We start from the raw sequence: 22878 nt of genomic DNA, 5'->3' as shown, positions 1-22878 counted from the left end.
CCCCCACACAGATCCTAGGACAAGAATCAGCATTCAGCGCTTATTCAGAAATTGATCCCAGAAGGAAAGTGATCAACTGGGGAAGGGAGAAAACTCAACCAAATATATCTTAATGATCAGGTCACAGTTCGGAAGCCTAATGTGTTCAGGGCTATACTACTACTTCAACCACTTATTACATTCTCAATTTCAATTAGTGTATTTTTCAGTACCAAAATGTGTATTTGATTTTTTTTTTATTAATCCGATTTCCTGACAAAATTCAGATGACAAGATGAAGAATTTTACCAGAACACTATAGCTTATTAAACCGTTATACTCCAGCCTATTTCTATTCCTGGTATTGGGACTATGTGTTGATCTGTTTTTGGTGTTCGTTCTTTCCTTTTTAATTTCATTTACGTGGTCCTGACATTGTGCGGCACTCTGGATTATGCTATCTTCCTCCACAGAAGATTTGCTTTTCTTCTGAGAATCAGAATAAATTCTGATCTCCTTCCCTCGGTCAAGGTTTTTGATCTATGTCAGAGCTGCTGTAGATCTCTGCTTGGATTCCTGAGGCATAGCCTTTCACAAGGATTGACTGGAATCCTGGGGTACTTTCTGTCCTAATGGGCCTTGAATCTCAAATTTTCTTTCCTCCTCCTCTGATTACTGAAACCATTGAAAACTCTGCTTAAATGTCAAACCGAAGGTTTCTGCCTGTCTTTTCGGTACTCACTTGATGTAGTTTAGGAATCAGAAAGTGCCAGGAGGCAGGGCTCTCTTTAAAGCATTTCTCTTTTCACCAAAAGCTTGGCCCCTTAAAACCTTGTTGCATAAAATTGTTTTCTTACTCATAAAAAAGCTATTTCCTTTTTTGCGTTTATCCAGTTTTTATTTATTTGTTTTTGATGGGATCATTGGTTTAAAGTGAGCTATTCTCTCACAGCCAGAAGCCAAGATTATTGTGTTAAGGTGGAAATTCTAATTTATTGTATGGTCTTAGTGAATAACCCTAGCAATAAATGTTGAGAGTCTCTGGAGATTTTTGTTTCCCCATAATTAGTAATGCCCTAAGTGCAGATGCCATATTTTTTATGAAGGTGGAAATAATAAGGATGAAAAGATGTATAGGCCTCGGCAACTTATGAGTGTAAAATCCACTCTTTTTTACCTCCCCCCCAAATTACTACAGTGCCCCAGGTGGTGATCTCTTTTAATGAATTAATTAATAACTTAATTATTTCAATGAAAGCTAAAGTTTTAAAACATATATTAATTTTTTGTTCCTCTGTGCTCAGAGCTGTTCTAAGCAGTAAGAGCTATAAATGTGGAAGGTGACAGTGAACAAAAAATAGATATATGATAAATAGTCCCTATTAACAGTGCTTTTATAGCTAAGTTGGTCAGAAAAGACTAACAAGTATAAGAAATCAGTGAACAAATAAATGGGAATTATATCACATTGATAATAAGTGAAAAGGAATAATAATGTAAAAAAGATTCACAGGGACACTATCTAATGAGGTGTTAGAGCCATTATTTGGTAAAGTTATTTGCAACCAAAATTTCTACTAAGATTAGTTAGTCTCATATATTTTATGATATCCTCAGAGGAAAATAGCGAATGTATGCAACATGTTTATTCTTATAATCCATCATAATTACCATTATAAGTCCTAGAATGAGAAACTGTACATGCATGTCCACACATAGAATATTCTAGTTAATGAAAAAGCTCTAGTAACAAATTCTCTTTTTAAGAGGTTACCATTCTCAAGCAAAGAACAGATTAGGAGCACTTACTAACAGTATTATTTAATTTTTATGCAAATACAATGTGAAGTGAGTTTATTCCTGATACTTTTCACAAAGAAACTGGACAATTTCTTGTGGTGATATTCTCTTTTGTTGTTTTGGCCAAAGATATCACAGGACTCAATTATCTTAAGTCATTTTTAAGATTACACACTTTCATTTTCATCTTTATTTATGATTTTTACTCCAAAAAAAACCACAATAATAATAATACATCAATGATATGCTTTTTAAAAAAAATCACAGTAAGAACATGAGATTTAAATAGTAGATACTTTGTAAAAAGTACCAGGTATTTCTATGATATAGCCATCATTTTAATATAAAAATCTCAGTTTATCCTGAAGCATAACTAGGTAGAAAAGCATTATAAATATCAGTTATACATGAAGGCATTGACAGCATTATGCTAAGAGCTATAGCAAAAAAAGTGAAATGGAATCTATTCATATGTGAATATATGTATATATAAACATACACCTATTACATAAAATACCACCGTGCTTTAAGAACCATAATAAAATGAATGGAGTACTGCTTTAAAGTCTAGTTAATGCAAGTAACAACCAGTTATAAGACCTAATGGAGAAAAATAAAACTTTAATAGTAGCAACATAATAGCTAACGTACTTAAGACGAACTTACTAGTAATGGACCATCTATAAGAAGAAAACCTTAAAATACTGAAAGACACAAAAGAAGATTTTCATTTAAACAAGTGGAAAGTTCTGCCATATTTTTGAAAAGAAAAAACCAACAACATAATGAAGTCGAATCTCCCAGTATCAATCTTATCAATTGGTTGGCCAAATATACACAAAAATTCTAGAAAAAAAAAACATAATAAATTGGACTGCTTTGTAATTTATTAAACCACATTATAAAGCTAACTATATGAAAACAGAGTGGTATGTGCCTATAACTAGATAAAACAGAATAGAAAATCCATCTAAGTCCATTAGTCATTTTTTTCATCTGATTAAGAAAGCACTTTAAGTTAAGTAATAAAAAATATGAGTTACTAAGTAAATTAAACTGAGTCAATAGTAAGTCATTCTGAAAAAAAAGTACATAAATTTGGATTCTTGCCTCACACAATAAATTCCAGGTGGATCAAAGAATTATAAATTAAAAATTAAGCATAAATTATTATTAGTGGGAAAAAACTCAAGCACACAGAATTATGTTATAATCTCAGAATGGTGAAGGCCTCTTAACCATTACACACAATTCTAGAAGGCTTGTAATAACATATTGGTAAATGTAACTAAATGAGATATAGTATTCCTGGCTGAAGAAAAAGCAAACAAAATCATAAGAAAATTGACAAATGGGGAAAAAATTTGCAACTTACATTACAAATTATAAGTTTTCCTAATGTGGAAACATTTCTACCAATTAATAAAATATTCTAAAACAGTTAAAAATTTGCAAAGCACATGAAAAATCAGATTACAGAAAATGAAATATAAATATTTGACTCCTAAACATGAAAAGACACTCAATCTCATTTATAGTTAGGAAAATACAAAATTATAATTTTGCACGATATGGTTTTCACTTATACATATCGGCAAATATTAAACAGTTTGATAACACAGAGGCACTTGCATACTTCTTACTAGAAGTATAAATTGGTACAACTATATGGAAGGCAATTTAGCACTAGTTAGGACAAGTTTCAAAAATGAGGCTTATCCTTTGCCCTTATTCATATTCTGCTATTGGGAATTTATTCTACATATGTATCCACACATGTTTAAAATAACGATGCTTAATTACTCATTGAATTACCTTTTGATATTGCAAAAATACTGAAATAAACTTGTTTTTGTCACTAAAGGAGTGGTTAAGATTATTGTCACATTTTTTTAATTCTTTAAAAAAAAAGATTTTATTTATTCATGAGAGACAGAGAGAGAGGGGCAGAGACACAGGCAGAGAGAAAAGTAGGCTCCATGCAGGGAGCCCAATGTGGACTCGATCCCCAGACTTCAGGATCACACTCGGGGCCAAAGGCAGGCACTAAACTGCTGAGCCACCCAAGCATCCCATCTAAGATACATTTTTAAAAGAATAAAGAAGATGAGAGTTCTGTTATCGGAAAACTACCTGTTTGGTGCTGAATTATGATCCTTCAAAATTCATATGTTGAAGTTCTAAACTCCAGTACCTCAGAATGTGACTGTATTAGGAGATAAGGCCTTTAAACGGGTTATTAAAGTAAAATGAAGTCATATGGGGGCCCTAATCCAATAAGGCTGCTATCCTTATAAGAAGAAAATAGGGCATAGACAAACCACACAGACCTAGGGGAAACCATGTGAGGATACGGTGAGAAGAGAAGCCCCTGCAAACCAAGAGAGGATTCAGAAGAAATCAAATCTGCCAACATTCTGATCTTAGACTTCTTCCTTCTAAAACTGTTGTTTACATGTCTGTTGCTTAAACTACGCTGCTTGTGGTGTTTTATTATGGCAACATGAGCAGACTAATACCATGTTGACTAATACACTACCATTTGTGTAAAAACAATCTATATGTATGTATACATGTATTTACTTGTATAGAAAATATCTTGAAGGGTAGACAAGCTGGTTTCAGTGTCTTCTGTGAGAAAACTAACTGTGCTGTCAATGAAAAGGTGTGGGAGAGATTTCTGGAAAGAGGAAAGGAACCCAAAGAAAAGTTTGAGTAGTAACACCTCTCCATTTAATTAGCATGTTACTTGGAGGAAAATCATTTAGCCATACAGTGCCTCCATGAGACATCTGTAAAATAGGGTGTGATATGACCACTAACTGATCTCCTAGCTCTACAAATGAGCACATAATTAATGTTATATCATTTGAGAAGTTTTTACCCAAATTAGGAAAAAGTGATGACTGAGGAAAAATAAATATGTGAACAGTTAGTATCTAACCAAAGGATTAGTAGTAGTATGTATCATGAAAGACTGAAGTTCAGAAGAAACTGAGGATGAAAACATGGGTTAGTTCCAACTTGAGCAAGGAAAAATACTGAGAAATAATCCCATTGATTATGGGCAGATGGTATAAAGTTAGCAAAAGAGAGAAAGGAAATAGGAATCCCCTATTTTATTTCTGTCCTCCCTGTCAAAAAGAATGATCTTCAGCCTGCAAAGAGTGGAAAATATATTGGGTACGGGGAAATTGAAACTGAAAGATAAGTGAACAGATTGTAAGAGAGTATCCAGCTTCTCAAAATGAATCCACTTTTCTGGACCCAGATGAACTGTTCCAAGGTACTGAGAGAACTTGTCGGAGAGAGCCCTTGGCTACCATCAATAATCATTAAGGAGATAGTAGAGAAGAATAAATGTTATCCTGGTTTTAAAAAGTTTCAGAATGTGCCTTCAACAAACCACGTAAGTGTCTTCTTTCTCCTCTTATTCTTTATTTCTAAAACTTTTTATGTGGTTATAGAATGAAGGCAAGTCTCTGGAGCAAATGGTTAATTATTTCAGATACAAGCTTGTAGAAAGGAAATTCATAATCCCTAGAAACCAGACTAGGTACACACAAAGAATAAATAAATCATGGCGGACCGACTGCTTTTTTTGTCCTTGCAAATTATTTTTCTCATATCTCTATCATGGCCCATGTGATGTTGTGAAGTATTTGCTTACATACGTGTGTCCCTAAATATACTGTGAGTTCTTCAGGATATGGATGATGTTCTATTTTAGGTTCTGAGCTTTTAACATCCTAGTAATTTTTTTGGAGGCTTAGGAGCAATATCAGCTGTAAGCAGAGTACTTGTGGGTTTCATCAAGGCATTTGACAAAATTTCTAACATCTGTGATGTGTGGTCACAGTGAAGAAAATCTCTACAAATAATATTCATTGCCTGTTGAATTGCATTATGCAAGGATTGCTGGTGAATGGATATTAACTAGGGGGAGGTCTCTATTTACTCACTTTGAACCCTTATCTTCAGTTCAGCTTTGTTTGGAATCAAAGAAGTCATAGATACACTCAGAAAATTTATGAATCATATATACGTTATTGAGTATGGTACTGTGCCAGGCTTGTATCAAGGATAAAACAGTGGGGAGGGGCAGGGAGTGCTTAGTCCTTGCCATTGGAGAACTTGTAGCATGAGAGAAGGAACAGATAAATATATTTAAGTACAAGATTGGCAGAGGAAACTGCAAAGTTTTTCTATAGAATGAGTTTAATGTTGGCAATCTGGCTGAAGGTGGTGCCTACAAGGCTTGTCTGGAAGCTGTATTTGCACAGTAAGGATTTATTTTACTTAACTATATATTTACTTGAGGATGTTTTGGGTGAGGACTATTCTGGAAGATTATGAAAATGTGGGTTGAGGATGAAGCTTCTAGACAGTTCTATGACAGAGAAAGTACAGAGAGCTATGGGGTTACATAGTAGTAGAATCTCACTCAATCCATATCCGAGAGGCATATGACTTAATTTAGTGGAAACATTGTTCTGCCTGCATCATGAAAATAAGTAAGAGGAATTAGTGGAGAAAAAGACAAATGTTGCAGATAGAAAGAGTAATACCCACCAAGTTATAGAGACAGGATCACTACATCTTAGAATATCTAGAAATGTGGTATGATTAGAATGCAGACTGAAATTGAGGGAGTATAACATGATGAGCCAGGATTAATAGCCTTGTTTGCAAAGCTACAGTCTGTATTTATCCTTAGAATGATGGAAGCAAATGTAGGTTTTTAACCCTAGAGTATAACATACTCACTGTGTTTTCAGAAAGGTTCTTTGGGCTGAAAAACAGATTGGAGATGCTGCAAATGGAATCAGGGAGCCCACTTAAAAAGATGTTACAGGAGCAGGAGGTATTGGTGGCTTTCCTGGGGAAGTGGAGGAGTAGAGGAATCATGACCTTACCAGACATGGTAGCATTGATGGAAATGTGGAATCTATTGCCTGGGTTGCATGGAGTCAAGAGGAAGAGTCATATTAAATTGCAATGTTTCCAGCTTGGGCCTCTATGACATTCACTAAGTCAGGACACAGGATGAAAAGTATGCTTGGAATTTAAAGGGTAGATGAAGATTTGTTGTGGTAAATGGTGAGCAGAAGAGACACTACAATAAAGATACTGATGTGTTCTCTCTTTACCTTGGGAAAATACAATAAATAAAAACTTATTGGTACTGAAAAAAAAATACTGATGTGTTTATTGCAGCATTATTTTCAATGGCCAAGATATGGAAGTAACCTTAGTACCCATCTATTGATGAATAGATTAAAAATATGATACACACATACACACACAATGGACTATTACTTAGCCTTAAAAAAGAATGAGATCTTGCCATTTGTGACAACAAAGATGGACCTGGAGTGTATTATACTAAATGAAGTAAGTCAGACAGAGAAAGACAAATACTATGTGGTTTCACTCATATGTGGAATTTAAGAAACAAAACAAATGAAAACAAAGAAAAAAGAGACAAACAATAAAACAGACTCTTGAAGACAGAACAAACTGGTGGTTGCCAGAGGAGAGGTAGAGGAGGGGATGAAAGAAACAGATGAAGAAGATTAAGAGGACACTTATGTCGAGCACCAAGAAATGTATAAAATTGTTGCATTACTATATTGTACACCTGAAACTAATATAACACTAGATGTTAACTATACTTGAATAAAAAAAGATAATTATATGATAATCAACAGCATATAGATCAGATTATTATTATTATTATTATTATTTATTATTATTATTATTATTATTATTAATTTGTCCTCCTTGGCTTTAAGAACTTAATGAATGCTGTGGTGTAAAACAAACATATGCAGAGCAATGTTTATGACCTCCCCTAAAGCCCTTCTTTGGATTCTAGATTAAGAACCTTTGTTAGGGATCCCTGGGTGGTTTAGCAGTTTAGTGCCTGGCTTCAGCCCAGGGCGTGATCCTGGAGTCCCCGGATCGAGTCCCACATCAGGCTCCCTGCATGGAGCCTGCTTCTCCCTCTGCCTGTGTCCCTGCCTCTCTCTCTCTCTCTCTCTCTCTCTGTCTCATGAATAAACAAAATCTTTAAAAAAAAAAGAACACTTGTTAAAGGAATGAATAGGATCCCCTAGAAGGTATGTATATGTTGAAATGGAACAAGTATTATCATGGGACCCTGAGGAATAATCGGCAGAGAATAATAAACTTACAAGATGACTAAGGAAGAGAAGTCAGAGAGTAAAGAGTAAAATCAGGAATGTGTGTCATGGAAACCAACTGAAAATATTTTAAGTATGAGGAACTTGCTAGCTGTTGTAAAAGATAGATTTGCCAATACATAGAACAAATGTGGGTATATAAATATTTCAAGCAATGAAGAGTGATACAACAAATCCAATAAGAAGAAATGTAAGTATTATTAAATAGAAAATCTTAGACTTGGGTCCAAAATGCCAGCTGAAAGATGATAGAAAAGCAACATTTTTATTTAACTGAAATTCATGAAAAGCTTTAGGACTGGTACTATCAATAGAATAATCATTGTTTACAGTAATGTAGGTAGATTGGGAAGAATAAGTAATTGTCCCATTCTTAATACTAAGTAGCATTAAATAGTTTAAGATCTTCCTTTGTAAAACCTAGATCAGTTAGAAATATTGGTGTCTTTAAAACTATGATTCATCAATTCAGGTAAGAATCCTAGTAATTACTTGTGCCTAGAAATGGCTGCTCCTGAAATCAGCATGTTCGTCAACATTGTGGAAGGAGTTTAAGCAGAAGTTAGATGATCAACGTCTGCAATATTAAGGAGACTAATCAGACAGTAATTAGAGGTTGGGGCTGGATGACCTTTAAGTTTTATTCTAATTCTACTATTTTAAGATTTGAAGATTTCTACTAAGCTTTTAAAATATAAGCCTAAGTAAATCTAAAGAAAACTATGTGTTCTCCCAGTCATTTTATTACTATATACATTATATCATTATAATACATTTTATCATTGTAGACTCTAGGTTTAGTCTTTTCTGGACTGTAGTGATTTTATATCCCCAACAAACTTTACATAAGAAGTTATGTTGTGAGCCTTCAAGTTTTAAATTTTCTTTAAAGGTTAATCATTTGGATGTTATAAAATAAAAAAGTAATTGCTAAAGCCGTTGTTCATTATGCAAAAAAAAAAAAATAAGTAGTGAGTATATCAGGTTGTCCCCAGAACATACAGGTCACAGAGAGGTGCTTATAATTAAAGTAATATTTAAAAACAAACAAACAACTGTCCACTTCCAGAATTATATGATACCAGTGATTTTCATCAAACTCTTAATACTTTAACTTGATTGTTGCTTTGAAAAACTTAATGAAAATGGAGACACAATTTTCTAATAAAGAAAAAGGAAAGTTTCTATAAAAGCTGAGGCAAACAATTTATTGAACGGTAATAATGCCAAGAACTTTTTTTCCCTTCTTTTCAGACAGTATTATAACACCACTGAGAAAAGTGGTTGGAAAATAAAAATAAATAAGCGTTTAATCAAAAGACAGAATTTGTACAAGGCTATCTGTATTTTATGTGTGATGTTATTCATACATATTTGTAGAAAGCATGTTCCCATCCTGTCTCTTCCCCCCAGTTGCTGGAGAAAGAAAGGCTGTACCTGCATTGGAACTTGCCTCAGAATGTCTACCCACAAGATCCTATTCCAGCCAGCTTCTAGTGCCTTATGATTTTGCCAAGAAATAAGGGAAAAAAGATTCCTAAGATGGCTCTTTCAGTGCAGCAAAGAGAAGGAGAGGCTGTATGTTTTCTATGGCCCTATGTAATTCAGATCCAAGATGACTCATACCTCTTAAGTGAGAATAAGCTTAAAAAATTAGCCCATTTTCCTCTCCTTCAGGCTTAGTGTCCCCATCAGCCAAACCAAGCAAAGAGTTCACTTTGAAAGAAATGTCGCAGCAGACAGCAAAGCTTGACAACAAAGGACTCGTTTGTGAAGAGATTATCACCAAGGCAGCTTGTGGTTATGATTTTGGGCAAAATAGATTCATAGGAGTCATAGTTCTTTTAAACACATTTTTGTACTTGGACATATGAAAATTGGTATCAGTCTCATGCCAAAGAAAGTATATGCAGAAGATCTTCAAATAAACTCATCGATGTGCAAGTAATTAAATATAAATATCATAAACTGTAATTAATATCATTATCACTAAAAAATGATGTTTTATATATACAAAGGCATGTGTTACATGAAGCATGCAGACAGTGGTCTATAATACCATTCTAACTAAAAGGAATAGGTTCTGCAGATCAATGGGTAATCCCAAGACTGGGCATAAAACACCTTTTGATTTCAGAAAGTAAAGAAGTGCTTAAAAAATGATAAGGGTATATGACAAAGACATGAGTCAGGTAGAAGAGGCTCCCACTGCCCAAATACAGGAAAATTTGAGCACCAAAATAATCAAGAACAGTAAAGAATGCTAAACCATTGGAAAAAAGAAGAAACTATTAGTTCATACCAGTAACAAAAAGATTATTGATGAGTAGATAATAGATGAATAAATTAATGATAGATCAGATAGATGATAGATAGGTAGATAGATAGTAGATAGCAGACAAATAATGGTAAGAGAGTCAAAAAACTAAATGTAGAAGGAGAAAACTTAAAAAATCATGATTTTGTATCCATCATAGTAAAAATTGGATCAAGCAGGATGATCAATGTCAGAGGAAATTTATATGAAAAGCGGGATATTTACATAGTCATAAGGAATCTCCCCACAGATTGTTGATTGATAATAATATGGTGCAGGGATTGGACAACATATTGGCTGAATGATCAAAATTAACATCACCACTGAGAGGCAGATGGACATTGTGTGCCTCCAGATGTGATAACGCTGAGACAGGCACAACATCACTTACACATCATTCTAGCCATGATCCTAAGAAAACATTGACAAAATCAAAATAAGAAATGGTTTATTTAAAAATAAAACAAGTTTATTTTTCAAAAATGTTAATGTTGAAGGAAAAAAGAGACACAGTGGAAATATTCCAGATTAAAGGAAACTGAAGAAACATAACTGATCCTAAAGAGGACTGTGTAAGAAGGGAACAACATATTATTAAGCATACTTTTGGGTCAACTGGCAAAATTGGAATACAAACAGTAGATTATACAGAGGTATCCTATCAAATTCATCCTTCTACTGTGGTTAGGTAACAGAATCTCTGTGTTCTTAGGAAATATCCATTGAAGTCTTTAAAAGTAAGGTATAAACAGCTTATTTTCAATTAATTCAGAAAATAAAACACACATGATGAAGCAAAAGGGGTAAGTTAATAATATTTTGGGTACATGTTGAATCTGAGTAAAAGGTACTTTGGGAGTTCTTTATACTGTTGATATTTTTGCATTTTTGTACTGCACTTATTTTTTACAAATTTTCTAGAAGTATAAATTTATTTTTAAATTAAAGGTTATTTTTTTTAAAGTTCATGCTAGATCTTTGAAGATAAAGTTGGTACAATATGTAGTCCTGTCATCCTGGAATCCAAATCCTAATTGGGGTGGAGGATCCAACGCATGTATGAAAAACTAATCCTGAGGATCGTACATGACAAAGAATTTCCATAAAATACTTTTCTTTTTGCCTTTTTGAGTGCAAACTCCTTTTGATGCTGTAAGCTTTCAAAATAAAATCGATATCATCACTTTGATGGTATTTTAGTGTCTTTCCATTAAATGGTTTTAGAGTTAATTTGATTGACCCTGATGTTAAAGTACACTAAAAAAAAAAAAATATCAAACTCAAAGAAATGCCTCACTTCGATGATAGTCTCAGGTATTCACAATGTAGTGTTGTATTTTTTTAGAATTGAGAGCATAAATGTGGAAAATCCCAAAACTATTCCTCACCAAAGCTAAATGTGGAAAGTGGAGGATGGGAACCAGCAGACATCAGCCCATGTATTGATTAGGTTGCAAAGACCAAATTTTAACTTACTCAGCAGCCATACTTTATTTTGAAGACTTTCATGTTATTATGGTGGTCATGCACATGTGCATGACCACCATAATGAATTCAGGGGCATAAATGATGTGTGATAACAAAATACAAACATCCACCAACACAGAATTGTGAAAGACGAGTGACTTCAAAGCAGTCAGTAGTCCTATGGAACAACGCTGAAAAAAAGAAAAGATATGCAGCAAACTCCTCTGCATGGAGTCTTTTACCACCTAGCTCTTTTTTTTCTCCACTACTACTGGGGTCACCATTCAGGATGACTTCCACATCAGGACAACCCACCTGATAATACAGCCTTTGGGTCCCTTGATGTTTTCATGCCTCATGGTTAATTCCACAGGCCAGCTCTATAATCACTCTCAAACTACTTTCAACTTCTGTGCCCCTTTCTTCTTCCCAAATGCTGCTGGAGAGAAATACACAACTCTGCTGCCTGGTTTCATTTCAATTTGTAACTACAGAGCTCAAGTGAGTCCTGAGTACTTGTCTGCAGTCAAGTACTCTCCCATCTGCCAGATGCCTCTTTCTTGATACCTTCTCTCTCTTTGTATGCTCATCATCCTTTCTCCCATACTTACTTCTTTTTTTAACTGAGAAAATGTAGGTTATTAGAAGAGATCTGAGTAATATCAAATTGGCCATTGTTTCTGTATCTGCCTTCCTTCAAGGGGTATGGTGGTCCTCCCTTCTCTAATGTAACCCCTCCACTTACACACAGGACCCTAATCTACACAAGGACTCTGTTCATGCCATTATCCCTCTCTCCCCTTTGGCAATAAATTTATTGTCTCCACCACCAGTTAATCATCCCCATCCTGCATCTGTCTTTCATCTCCATTCACTTCTGCATAAGTCATTTTCTATTTAATCACTTTCAGCCCTAGAATTCCATATTTATATTTGACAGAAAACATCTGACACTCTCTTTGTATTTCTAATAGACATGTCTCATGTCAAAATAGGTATTTTGATCTTAACCCTCTCCCAATTGCTTCCTCTTCTCCCCATTATTTTATCTCCCAGTAAAGGGTACCATCGTTTCATGCCATTGCAAAGTATAAAAGCCTAGAAGCCTGGATTGTTTCTTTACTGCCCCCAATCTAGCCAGTCTGGCCACTTTTAACTAATTTCTACAGTTACTACCATAATCTAAGCGACTGTCATGTCTTGATGGATATACTTAAGGATGATCACAACTATCATCACCAAAACCATGTTGATGCCTATTTCAGGCAATAGATTAATTTTGAATGATAGAAATATAGTAGGGTAGGAAAAATTCACCCACTTTGTAGTAAGTAGTGGCGATCTTAAGTTATAAACATGGTTCCTTACCTTAGGACTTACAAAGTAATCACAAAAATATTAATATTCACTGGTAGTTTCTACTATTCATCATACATAATTGACACTGTGCTTAAAGCTTAAAATAAATTATCACATTTGTTCTTTACAATCCTCTTTTAAAGTAGGGAGTTTGATCCCCAATTTAAAGCTAATGAATAAAGGCTCATAAAGAATAACTATAGCTAAGGATCCCCTAGCTGGTAAACACTACAACAAGCCATGTTCATGCTTATCATCACATCAGAGAACCTCTTGATCTCACACTTTCACCTTTTAGCACAGAAAGTTTCATAGCAATATAAGAGACTAATAGAAATGCAGCATAACTTGTAGAGACTTTGAGGGGAGAGAGAGAGAGTCTAGCCTGAAGCTCAGAGCATCAATATCTGGTCAGTGAGAAGACTTCGTGGAGGAAGTGTTAGAGCTCAGCTTTGAAAGAAATAACAGCATGACAAAGAACTAGGCCCCAAAATGGAACTCAAATACACACTTATGATAGTGTGAGCAAACCGGCAGCTCATGTAGTAGCAAGGTTAGATCAAGAAAGGTGATGAAGCAAAATCTTCCTGACCTTGAAGACAAGTGCAAGAGTTTATACATTATTCTGCAAGCAATATATTGACCAATTTTTCTGTAGTGAACAACCTTGAACTCTCAGGGCCTTGCAAAAGCAAATCTTGACTTTCATGCTCACACGGCTACTGGTTAGCTGTGTTTCTCTTACTTTGACTGAGGTTGACTGAGTCTGGCTGGACTCCAGGCTTCCATTTCAGGATCTGGTGTGCTCCACCTGCCATCTTTCTCAGGCTCACTCTGAAGGCACAGGTACCAGGATAACGCATTTCTCATGATGGATCACAGGCTCACATGCCCTCAAGGTATGTGTGATGCCTCCTAGGCATTGGTTCCAAACTGGCCAGCACACTCTCACTTCTGTACTATTCCATTGCTAAAACAAGTCATATGGCCAAGCCCATAGCGAGAGGCACTGAAGAATCCGAGGGCAAACTGGGAGGAATAATGAAGAGGGAACAGTAATCCACAGACAATACAGAGTACTTAAGGTATTTGAGAAGATCATCAGAAAATGCAATCATGACAGGATAGGAGGGAGCCAGAAGGAGAGATAGAATCCAAGAAATCAGATAGGAAATTACTGTAACAACTATGAAGGAGATAAGGTCCTTGACTAATGCAACTTCAGTAGAAAAAGAGAGATATTAGAAGGGGAAGATACAGTACAGTGGCAAGGAAAAGCTGGCACGACTTGGTGACACCCTAGATATTGGGAAAGGAGAAGTGAACTCAGCATGACTCCAAGGATCTGTTGACAGAAAGTTTAAGAAGGGGAAATAAAGTGCTGAATATTGAGGAAAGATGATGAATTTGGTTTCTTGTTTTATAATGAGTTCTGGTGCCATCTTAAACTAACCCCCCATCCCAAATAAAACAATTAACTTAGGAAATGGGAAAAGTTTCTCTACTCCCACCTCAGGGCAAAAACCCAGGCTGTCTTGACATGCTTTGCAGTTGGCCCATGGCAGGAAGTTACTGTGTTTATATCAACTTAACCTCTAGAGATTGTGGATATGAAATAAGTTGTACACGGTAAATACTACTGTGTGCTTCCCCACACAGGGCTCTCTGGGCTCACACTTCCCCACCAAGGCCCCCACCACACTGCATTTAATGGTCAATCTTCAGTTGTCTCTCAACTACACCATTTCTTTATTCACTTTGCCTATCTGGTGCCTCCAAAGGAGGCTGCTGGGGCTTCAGGGTTACATTTTCCAGCTTATGCCATAAGGAAGGTGGGGAAGAAGGGAGATCTAATAGGCCCTGAGTGAACTAGCTCATTTGCCTCATTCAATAGTAATAACTATAATTTATTGCTAAGAATGTAAAACTCTGAGTTGATTTTTATTAATTTATTTTTTAATTATTTGACCTACAAATATAGCAAAGTGGCTGGGCTTGCTAAATATTCTGAAAATTGAAAATCAAATATTTAATATTTAAATTGGAAAAAAAAGTCAGCTCTAGATAACAGCACTGTAAAGAATGAAAACAATTTTCAAAGACAGTGAAAGGAACCTGCCTCTATGGCTACCGATCACCAGGAGAAAGGAAGAGAGACGGTAAAAAGAATGGCAAAGCAACAAGAAAGCTGGGTTTATTTTTAGTGTATCTTTTCTGCAGAAGGAAATGAGGACATTTTTTATAACAAAGGCCATTTTATAAGAGATTGGATTGTGTCCTTTCTAAAGTTATAGAATCACTTGAGAAAAATAGTGTTGGAAGTCACTAAGAAAGTGTAATAGTGAAGATTTTTTTGAAATAAAGTGCGAAAAAAGTAAAGATACATATATTAAAGTTTCTTTGAAGAATTCTCTGAGGAGAAACAATTTAAGTCACTATTACAGATAACATTAATGCCTATGTATCCTGATCCTAGAATATCATCTTAAAACGCTATCTTAAAACCTGAGTGCAAGCATACAGATGTATACATTTTTAAATATATCAGAATATTTTTTGGAATATACTTAGTTTGCATGTTTAAGCTAGTCAATAGCAAAACTGTTTACTGTAATTCACATTTGTTTTTCTTAAATTAGTAATTAATTTTTAATATCCTCCAAGGTATTTTTGCTAATGAACATTTTATAATTTTTTCCTCTTATTTTGCATTCTACTTTTAACTGACAGAGGAGAAAAACAATGTGACATATGGATCAAAAGCAGAAAATAAGTAAGGTTCTTTCCTTATTTATGTTTTCTTTATCATCCTGAGTCTATGCTCTAAGTTATCATTATCAGAAATGTGTGTAAAATGCCTTCATAAGAAACCATTGAATTACTAATTTATTGCCATTTTAGCTAAAAGAGGTGAGTAATAAACCTGGCTCCTTTTTCAATGAATGTGAAACTAAATAGATGGAATTTCCTGCTTAGGTAAAGGTTTGTGGGATACATAGAAATGAACAATTGAAGTGTTGTAAATTTTGTCTCTGAAACACTGAAATCTGAAGACATTCCATTTTCTTATCTTGATCCATGCTTAATAGCACTTGGCTTTCTGCCAGATGACCATGGCATTATTTACATCACTGAAACTTTGGCATGTCTGTGTGGGACTTACAACTTTTTCCCAGACTCTTATTTTTCCAATTTGCTGCTACTTGGTGACCGGGTGCTTTTTTCAACTTATAACAGCTTGGATGTGTGTCCAAGGATGGCAAAATTAAGGATAAAAACCATGCAGAATTCTGATCCCACTGCCATACCTACACGACTTAGGATATTCCATCAGCAATTAATAAAATGTTACTTATTACGTTTTTCTTTTCATGTTATATAAATATATTTAATTTTTTCAAGGATAAATAAATAACTCAAGCAACCTCAGGTATAGAGCAAATGTGTAAAACATTCAGGGTACTATACTCATGCTTTTTGTAAAGTTTAGGTTCATTGGTTTAAACCAATCTCTCTGGATTTTCTAGGACAAAGTCCCAGTATTCATCTAATCTTAATAATGCTTTTCTTCATGATTGATTAAGAATTATTAAGTCTTCAGTGACCATGGTACACTTCTTTCTTTGCTTTTAAAGCAATCCATCACTTCTTTTAAAAACTAGCCAGAATGGATTATTCCTTTTAAAGAAAAACCTACATTATGGAGTAAGACCTTCTTTTGGAAAGCACAGTGGTATATATGCAAGTCTAAGGACAGTGTCAGACCAACCCAAATACAAATCCTGATTCTACCTACGACTTGTGTGATCTTCAAAAATAAGTTCATCTGCCTGAATTTCAGTTTCTTTATTTGTCAAATTGGGATAATAGCTCACTTGAAAGTTTATTACTAGACTTAATGACATTTGTGAAGTACCTTCCATACTGTGCGCTCCCAACTATGCATTTTCTCTTCTTTATTATTCTTATTTAAAAAATCACTCCCAATAACGAGGTTGCCCTTCTGCACATGTGGCACTATGTCTTTCTCACATGATTCTCGTGGAAATCCTCAACTTAAGTCTGTATAAATGAATAACAAACTTGGTTTTTAATTGGACCACATTGAGTTTTATGCCTGGGAAATTTATTTTAAAATAAACTGTATAACATTTCTATAAAAACATAAAAATTTTAAATCACTCTTGGCAATAAAAATACTTTATCCCTCAAGCTGGTGCAAAACACTGGTTGAAACAGATCATCTTTCTTCAAGTCTTCCTAGAGTGAAAATAGTAGACAAACATTTGTGACATGGGAAAATTTCTCAAACATTGTATTTCAGTTTCCTTATCTATAAAATATTTTTAAAAATCCTTATCTGTAAAAAATAAAAATAGTACCTTATCTCATAAGGTTGTATGAAGATTAAATATGATAAAGAACAAAAACTGCTGGCACATTCAAAGTTAACTTTTTTTGTTGCTGTTACCATCATCATCTTCATCACTGTCTGATTGGTTAGAATCCAGGCTCTAGGAAAGTTTATCAACACTCTGAACTTCCCTTCTCTTATCTCCAAATAGAAGGAATAATTGAATCACAGGCTTATACAGCACTTAACACAATACTGGGCAAACAATAAGCACTGCAGGGGCGCCAGGTTGGCTCAGTTGTTTAAGCATCTGACTCAGCTTTTACTCAGGTCATGATCTCAGGGTTGTGAGATAGAGCCCTGCATCAGGCTCCACACTGGGCATGGAGTCTGCTTAAGATTCTCTCTCTCCTGTTGCCCTTCCTTCCCGACTTGTGTCCTTTCTCTCTGTCTTTCAAAACAAAACAAAAAAAATAGAATAAGCACTCAAAAATATTATTTATATTATTGTAAATATTCCAGACACATCCCCTACATGAAATATGTTATAGAACAGAATTTTATGTTGATTTGGGCTTGTATCGCTTTATGTTCCCTTAAACTGTTCCTCACCAGTTCTTCCTTGAAAGAGACTGCTCCTATATTATGTTATATCTGATTAGGAGACGTTCCCATTCACCCATGTTGGTTCCCAACCTCCAGTTTCAAGTGCTTGAATCCATAACTGCAGTATCCCTTCTACATTCCCACCCCCAGCTCACACTCAGCCACTCACACCCAACCCTGCGACAGTATTACTTTCTGGCAGATTCTCAAGGCACTGTTTTCATTGTAAAGTGCTTGCACATGTCTTTTCATTCACTTATTCTTAGGGATTTCCTAGGCTACTCAATGTACCATTTTTTCTTCAGTAAATTTTAGTAGTTTATGTCTCTCAAGGAATTTGTCCACTTAATCTGTTATTTGAATTTATTGGTACAGAATTTTTTATATTTTAGTAGGTCTAAAAACTGTAGCATTGAAATTTTTCTCATTCCTGATGTTTATAATTTGTGTCTTGTCTCTTTTTTTTCTCCTTGATCAGTTTAACTAGAAGTTTGTCAATTTTGGAAATATTTTCAAGTAACCAGTTTTGGATATCTTTGGTTTTCTGTGATGTTTTTCTGTTTTTATTCCATTAACTGTGACTATGATTCTTATTATTTCTTTTTTCTACTTATTAGGTTTAATTTACTTTTCTTCTAGATGCTTAAGGTGGAAGGAATCTTAAATCAATGTTTTGAGACCTTTTACTTCTATAATATGAAGGCATTTAGTATGATAAATCTTGCCAATAATATTCCTTTAAATATATCCTCTGTTTTTATTTTCATTCAATTCAGAATATTTTTCATATATATTTTGATTTTTGCCTTCAATGAATGTGAAGTATGTTATTGTGCTATCTTGTTTCCATATATTTGGGAAATTTCCAGAGATATTTCTGCTATCATTCTGAATTATCTATTTCTCCTGTGAATTTATATATTTCTCCTTATATTTCTATTCACTGTTGCTTCTACATTTTTAATCTCCATTATTCAGTACATAAAATGACACACTTTTCTTTATGATACAAACTTCTTGATCCTTGGTACACCTGGGTAGCTCAGTGGTTGAGCATCTGCCTTCAGCTCAGATCATGATCTTGGGATCCTGGGATCAAGTTCTGCAATGAGCTTCCCGCAGGGAGCCTGCTTCTCCTTCTGCCTGTCTGTCTGTCTGTCTGTCTCTCTCTCTGTCTCTCATGAATAAAATAAATAAAAGCTTTAAAACAAAAACAAAAACAAAAAAAAACTTCTATATCCTTGCTAATATCCTTTGCTGTGTTATCCACTTTGATGAATATACTCACTCCAGTATTCTTTTGATTAATTTTAGTATCTCATATCTCTACCATGCTTTTCCTTTTTAACCTATTTGTATCTTTATTATTAAAGTGTTTCTTGTAGGGAGCATAATAGTAAGTCTTACTTTTTAATCTAATGACTCTGTCTTTTAGTAGGACAATTTAAACTATTTGCATTAATGTGGTGGGTATGGATAATTTATCATTTTGATCTTTGTTTTCTATTTTTCCCATCCATTCTTTGTTGCCCATTTCTTCTTTTTTTGTGCTTTCTTTTGGGATTAATATGTAATTAATAACATATACTACATATTATATATTATGGAATATATAATAATACATAAAGATATAACTATAACATATAGATTTAGTAACATATAAGAATCCTTATATTTTACATGTTAATACATATTCATATGTAATATCCCAGTCAGCCACATGATCATCTACAATATTAAACAACCAGTACACTTACAATGATTCTATAACCATACAACTATTCTGGTTTTCACTTTCAGCATAGTACTCAATAAATTGTATGGGTTATTCAAGACTTTATTATAAAATAGACTTTGCTTGGATAACTTTGCCCAAATGCAGGCTAATGTAAGTGCTCTGACCACATTCAAGGTAGACAAGGCAAAGCTATAATGTTTGGTGGGTGAGGTGTATTAAACGTATTTTTGACTTTCAATTTTTTCAATATATGATGATTTTTTTTTTGTTTTGTTTTTTTGTGATGTAACCCCATGATGAGTAAAGGAAGATCTGTAGATATCATTTAACCAAATATCTGGGAAGTATGGCATGGCAAACTTGACATATAAAATTAGCCATCACAGACTCTATTTTAACTCTTTTGTTGGCTAATTAGTAACAAGTCTTACTTTTTTATTTTAGTGATTGCCTTAGGATTCACAATAAGCCTCTTCAACTTTTTGACCATCTCCTTTCAAGTTAATATTATGTCATTTTACTTATAGTACTAGACCTTTAATACTTTCAGGATGCTTGGGTGGTTTGGTTGGTTAGGCATCTGATTCTTGATTTTGGCTCAGACCATGATCTCAGAGTCATAAGATGAAGCCCTATGTTGGGCTCTGTGCTCGGTGAGAAGTCTGCTTAAAATTCTCTCTCTTCCTCTTCCTCCCCTTGCTTGCTCTTGTGCTCTCTCTCTCTCTCTCTGTAAAACAAATAAAGGTTTAAAATAGTATACTTCTATGACTCTTCTGATATCTGTGCTGTTATTGTCATACATTTTACCTTTATATATGTTGTTGCACACATATATTATTATTACATGTTAGTCAACTTTTAATGAATTTTAATTGATAAGAAAATAATCTTGGGCAGTTACCATTTTTAATGCTCTTCATTCCTTTGTGTTGATCCATATTGCCATCTGACATTTGCTTATGTCCATAACGGGACTTCCTCCAACATTTCTACAGCTCTGGTCTTCCAGTGATAAGTTCTTTCAGGTTTTTATGGCTGCAAAAGGCATTACTTTACCTTCATTTTTGAAAGGTATTTTTTGCTGGGTATAGAATCTTAGGTTGATAGTTTGGGGTTTTTTTCTTTTCTTTTTCTTTTAATACTTTATTTTTTTCCTTTTTTTAAAATGTATTTTTTTATTGGAGTTCAATTTGCCAACATATAGCATAACACCCAGTGCTCATCCCATCAAGTGCCCCCCTCAGTTCCCGTCACCCAGTCACCCCATTCCCCCACCCACTTCGCTTTCCACTATCACTTGTTCTGTTTCCCAGAGTTAGGTGTCTCTCATGTTCTGTCACCATCACTGATATTTCCCACTCATTTTCTCTCCTTTCCCCTTTATTCCCTTTCACTATTTTTTATATTCCCCAAATGAATGAGACCATATAATGTTTGTCCTTCAACTGACTTACTTCACTCAGTATAATACTCTCCAGTTCCACCAACGTTGAAACGAATGGTGAGCATTTGTCATTTCTAATGGCTGAGTAATATTCCATTGTATATATAGATCACATATTCTTTATCCATTCATCTTTTGATGGACACCGAGGCTCCTTCCACAGTTTGGATATTGTGGACATTGCTGCTATAAACATTGGGGTACAGATGTCCTGACATTTCACTGCATCTGTATCTTTGGGGTAAATACCCAGTAATGCAATTGGGCAGTTCTATTTTTAACTCTTTGAGGAACCTCCACACAGTTTTTCAGAGTGGCTGCACCAGTTCACATTCCCATCAACAGTGCAAGAGGGTTCCCCTTTCTCCACATCCTCTCCAACATTTGTTATTTCCTGTCTTGTTAATGTTCACCATTCTCACTGTTGTGAGGTGGTATCTCATTGTGGTTTTGATTTGTATTTCCCTGATGTCAAGTGATGTGGAGCATTTTCTCATGTGCTTGTTGGCCATGTGTATGTCTTATTCGTGAAATTTGTGTTCATTTCTTGTGCCCATTTCATGATTGGATTGTTTATTTCTTTGCTGTTGAGTTTAATAAGTTATTTATAGATCTTGGATACTAGTCCTTTATCTGATATGTCATTTGCAATTATCTTCTCCCATTCTGTGGCTTGCCTTTTAGTTTTTTTGACTGTTTCTTTTGCTCAGCAGAAGATTTTATCTTGATTAAGTCCCAATAGTTCATTTTTGCTTTTGTTTTCCTTGCCTTTATAGATGTATCCTGCAAGAAGTTGCTGTGGCCAAGTTCAAAAACGGTGTTGCCTGTGTTCTCCTCTAGGATTTTGATGGGTTCTTGTCTCACATTTAGATCTTTCATCCATTTTGAGTTTATCTTGGTATGGTGTAAGAAAATGGTACTGTTTCTTTCTTCTACATGAGGCTGTCCAGTTTCCCCAACACCATTTGTTGAAGAGACTGTCCTTTTTCCAGTGGATAGGCTTTCCTACTTTGTCAAATATTAGTTGACCATAGAGTTGGGGGGCCATTTCTGGATTCTCTATTCTGTTCCATTGATCTATGTGTCTGTTTTTGTGCCAATACCACACTGTCTTGATGATCACAGCTTTGTAGTACAACCTGAAATCTGGCATTGTGATGCCCCCAGCTCTGGTTTTCTTTTTCAACATTCCCCTGGCTATTCGGGGTCTTTTCTGTTTCCACACAAATCTCAAGATTATTTGTTTCAACTCTCTGAAGAAAGTCCATGGTATTTTGATAGGGATTGCTGTAAATGTGTAAATTGCCTGGGTAGCATAGACATTTTCACAATATTAACTCTTCCAATCCATGAGCATGGAATATTTTTCCATCTCTTTGTGTCTTCCTCAATTTCTTTCAGAAGTGTTCTATAGTTTTTAGGGTATAGATCCTTTACTGCTTTTGTTAGGTTTATTCCTAGGTATCTTATGCTTTTGGGTGCAATTGTAAATGAGACTGACTCCTTAATTTCTCTTTCTTCAGTCTCATTGTTAGTGTATAGAAATGCCACTGATTTCTGGGCATTGATTTTGTATCCTGCCACACTGCCAAATTGCTGTATGAGTTC

The 22878-nt window shown here is 34.8% G+C and overlaps 1 long non-coding RNA gene across 1 annotated transcript in view; it reads left to right on the top strand.

The window, feature by feature from the left end:
• Positions 1-4749: 4749 nt before the first annotated feature.
• LOC112678391 (uncharacterized) overlaps positions 4750-22878 on the top strand; it is a 52643-nt gene continuing 34514 nt past the window's right edge. The window contains exon 1 of the long non-coding RNA XR_003147531.3: positions 4750-5188. This is a non-coding gene — a long non-coding RNA (uncharacterized LOC112678391). The remainder of the gene's footprint in view (positions 5189-22878) is intronic.

This window comes from Canis lupus, chromosome 29 (assembly GCF_003254725.2).
Source record: "Canis lupus dingo isolate Sandy chromosome 29, ASM325472v2, whole genome shotgun sequence".
In the NCBI taxonomy this organism is placed as follows: domain Eukaryota; kingdom Metazoa; phylum Chordata; class Mammalia; order Carnivora; family Canidae; genus Canis; species Canis lupus.
Note: the sequence above shows the minus strand (reverse complement) of the source record. Positions and strands in the feature narration are given on the sequence as shown.